The sequence below is a fragment of the Curcuma longa genome, chromosome 1 (genome assembly GCF_044706935.1).
Source record: "Curcuma longa cultivar G26 ecotype Majalengka, Jawa Barat chromosome 1, ITB_CL_G26_1.1, whole genome shotgun sequence".
NCBI classification, from domain to species: Eukaryota; Viridiplantae; Streptophyta; class Magnoliopsida; order Zingiberales; family Zingiberaceae; genus Curcuma; species Curcuma longa.
In genome coordinates, this window is record NC_133861.1 from 13,501,223 (window position 1) to 13,505,579 (window position 4,357).

At 38.5% G+C, this 4,357-nt stretch overlaps 1 long non-coding RNA gene across 1 annotated transcript; it reads left to right on the forward strand.

Moving 5' to 3' along the window:
• Window positions 1-929: 929 nt before the first annotated feature.
• Window positions 930-3,628, forward strand: LOC141813369 (uncharacterized). Its single transcript, XR_012600396.1, has 5 exons — window positions 930-1,016; window positions 1,102-1,160; window positions 1,272-1,323; window positions 3,093-3,161; window positions 3,260-3,628. It is a non-coding gene; the product is annotated as an uncharacterized LOC141813369 (long non-coding RNA).
• Window positions 3,629-4,357: the final 729 nt, after the last annotated feature.

Consider the following 4,357-nt stretch of genomic DNA (forward strand, 5'->3'; position numbering starts at 1 on the left):
CTTTGACAGCGCGCCCAATAAAATGCGCTGCGGATAATATCATATTTTTATCAACCGCAGCGCGCAACAATAATATGCTGTTAAAAATACTTTTAACAGCGCACATTGTACGCCGTTAAAATTATTTTTGACAGCGCATATTGTGCGCCGTTAAAAGTATTTTTAACAGCGTACAATGTGCGCTGTTAAAAATTTATATTGACAGCGTACAATGTGCGCTGTTAAAAATTTATATTTATGAATTAATAAAAATTTTACTTATGTTTATAAAAATTTTATTTTCATTTACGTTTTATAAAATTATTTTAATTAAATATTTACGTTAATTATATATTTTATAAATATATACTCCCGCTTTAGGTTTCCTCTTCGTATCTCGCGACTGTACTGTTCCGTAGCGCGATTTAGGTTTCCTCTTCGCGAGCGATTCAGGTTTCCTCTTCGCGACTCGCGACCGCGTTCTTTGCCTCCCGCCTCCGCCCGTTCTTCGCCTCCCGCCTCCGCCGAGGTCTCCTCCAGAGCTCGCCCAGCCCAGCCGCCGAGGTCTCCTCCCGTGCTCGCCCAGCCGCCGAGGTCTCCTCCAGAGCTCGCTGCCCGGCCGCCCGCCTGGCCATCAATCCGCAGCGCCTATTTAGGTTTCCTCTTCGCGAGCGATTCAGGTTTCCTCTTCGCGACTCGCGACCGCGTTCTTCGCCTCCCGCCTCCGCCCGTTCTTCGCCTCCCGCCTCCGCCGAGGTCTCCTCCAGAGCTCGCCCAGCCCAGCCGCCGAGGTCTCCTCCCGTGCTCGCCCAGCCGCCGAGGTCTCCTCCAGAGCTTGCTACCCGGGCGCCCGCCTGGCCATCAATCCGCAGCGCCTATTCCCTCCCTTTGCAGCGGCAAGCAGAGGTACTTTTTTCTGGCTGGGGTCATTGGTTTACCTTAAGGGATTTGGAAATTGCAACCAATCGCTTTTCAAAGGATAGGTGCTAACGTCTCTGTAGTTACATTTAACTATGGGTCGTCCTCCAATTTGATAGGTGTGTACTGATTTTGCAAGTGATAGCGTGTGATTTGTCAAACCTGTACCTTGGCATAATTTTTCAATTTTTATGAATCAAGCAGGAGCTGGAAGCACTCCTTTGCATTATGCAGCTTGTGGAGGGAATCTTAAATGTTGCCAGGCAATGCTTATGTCTATGATTAAAGGCCATGCATATTTTGCATATATTATCTTTCATTTGTCAGGTTGATAGCTAAGTTTATAGTTCATTTCAAACTCTTCTTCTTGGCAGATTCTCCTTGCCTTGCTAGAGGTGCTAGCAGGTTGACATTGAACTGCAACGGGTAACTTTCCCTTTTTCTTGTTAATTCTAATTGTTATATTTTTGGATTTTTTTTCCACAAGAATTTCTTTCCTAAATCAGTGTTTGTTCTCTAAGGCAACTCTGGTTTGTTCTTCAAATGGCTTCCGCTTGATGTTGCAAAAATATGGAGACGGTGTTGCTTGGAATCACTATTGAACCCAAATTCAGAACTGGCTATGCCTGTGTTTCCACTATCAAATTACCTTGCCTTGCCACTCATGAGTGTACTTAACATAGCTAGGTGCAACACTATTTTTATGTTTGTATTGCCTTCTCACGTATTCCTTCTGTTAGCAATCAAGCTATTGGTTATACTTAACATAGCCAGGTGCAACACTATTTTTATGTTTGTATTGCCTTCTCACGTATTCCTTCTGTTAGCAATCAAGTTATTGGTTATACTTAACATAGCCAGGTGCAACACTATTTTTAAACATATTATTAGTTCTATGATAATATAGGAACTAGTGTGAGAGAAAGATATCTATGAAATTGGCAAAGCTAGGGAAAGAAATAATAATAGTTTGACTGTGATGATCTCTTTTATGTGATGTAGGGGAAGGACAGGCTTAGTTTGCTAGTTTATTCATTCATATAATGACTTGTTAAATATAAATTATTGGTAGATACTAATAATGGCAGTCATAATTACTATTTGCATCTTGATGTTGACATCTGGAAAGAAAGGTTAATAGTGTTATGCTCAAGTCATAGTCTTTGAAAATTAGGCCTTTCTCCCTTTCAGAGTATTTACTAGGGTTTTGGTGATATGAACTGGTGGTATGTCTGGTACTTGTGGATTGCATTGGTTTTTTGAGAATTGCTGAGTGGATTAGTAGTAAGCTATGACTGCAATTATTTTTTTACATGTGTATATTTATCCATGTTTTCTGCTGGATGGCATGACAGAAAATATTTAAAGCAACTAATGATACCCCCACCCCAATCATGACATTTTTCTTGTTTGTTAGGTCGTTTTTCTAGGTCCATTTCTCACTTATTTGTACAAACAACATACATTCTTTCTATGTATATTTCATGCCCTTCAATGTTTGCTCATGTTTGCACTTTTCACTTCAAAGTTCTGGAAATGTCATATTGCCCCAGTAGTTAGTGAATCATCATTGTTTTCTTGCCAAGATAGTTTGAGTATTATGACAACATGGTGCATCCATAAACAAGTAAGTGCATGCCAAATGGCATTTGTGGTGTTACATCTGGAACTTGAATTGCAACTGGCCCAGAGGGCAAGTGATGACTGTTTATAAACTATGGTGAGGAATGGCATTCCTAAACCGTGAACAGACTGAGAATAAGAAACAAAATCTTATAGGCAAATTGGAATTTTCTCACACATTACGAACTTCAAAGAAAGCAAAATTTTTTATTGAATCATGTTATCTTGCATATAACATTCTTTTCTATAAAAAACAGTATTTATTTGATATACAATGTCAAAGCAGTTCACCTAGATCTTTGGGCAGTCTTTAGAGATCATATTTTTTGTTCAATGATGCAACAAAGGTACAGTATAACAAGCGAGTGAAACTGCAAAAGATTCATATAACATATTCTGCTCATCAGTGATTTATGATTATCTTGCCTTGTTGCAGTCTACAATGTCTAACAAGCGAGTTATATAGTTATTCTGATTTTATCCAGAATTATATTATATTTCTTCTGATGAATTGCTGATTGATATTTCATTTTGAAAGTGGCTAACAATAACTAATTTATTTGTTAAATTAGGTTGCTAGTGGTGGTATTGGAAGTGGTGTTGGAAATTATATTAGTGGTGATAGCAATATTGCAGCTCAGGTAACTATCTTAACCAATATTATACTTTCGTTTATTATTTATAACATGCTCTATTATAAAATTTGTTTAATCATTAATTATTATTTATTGTGATATAGTCAAAACTAAAAAAGGGGGCTGCTGGAGATATTAGTGTTAATGCTAAATGTAAGCTGCTTCATTGGTCTGTTGACGGAGCTGTTGCAGAAGGTCGAATTGCATCCACAGATCCAAAAGCAAAAGTACATCATGTTCCTTCGTAGAGACTCTGTATTTTCGTAGAGATTCATCAACAAGGATAGATTCATCAGCAAGAAAGCTCTTCCAATCAACAAGTATATATGTGCTAAGTATCAGCACATATATACACATAACCTCACGTATTTTTTGTTTTTCTTTATGTTCAAGATAACAAAGTTTTGTAAGCTTATCAAAACGGATGTGAATTTTTATTTATAACTGTTGGATTATAAATGTGTAATTTTATATGGTATTTGTGTGTAGTATTTATGTTATTAATTATTTGAGGTTTGAGTTTATAATTGTGATTTGAATGGTTTAATTATTTTATTTTATCCACAGCGCACATTGTGCGCTGCGATTGATCACATCCGCAGCGTACATTGCGCGCTGTGGAAGCTCACATCCGTAGTGCGCAATGCACGTCGCGGATGATCACATCCGCGGCGCGCATTGCGCGCTGCGGAAGCTCACATCCGCAGCGCGCATTGTGCGCTGCGGATGAGATCATCCGCGGCGTGCACTGCGCGCTGCGGATGCCTAACGACTTTTAACAGCTTGCAACTGTGCAGCGTGCGATGTGCGCTGCGGATAGCATATTTGCGCGCTGTGGAAAGTCATTTTTGTTGTAGTGCCGATGAAATTCATGGAATGAGTAAATAGTTTATTTCTTTGAAGGATCTAGGATGTTTGATTTCATAATAGAAATGGTATGGGATGTTTATATCTTGATATTTTTAAGGAATTCAATAAACTCCCCCTTCATATATTGATTTTCATAATCTATTTAAAGCTCCAATCTCCCCTCTACTTTTCACAATGTAACTTAAACCATCTTCATTAACTTACACCATTTTCTTTCTCCCCCTAAATCCATGATTAGCTCATATAGCAAAATCCTCCCCCTTTAAAATAATATAGATAACTTAAAAAATATCAATAAGCTCCCCTAGAACTATGATAATCCCAAATTATTT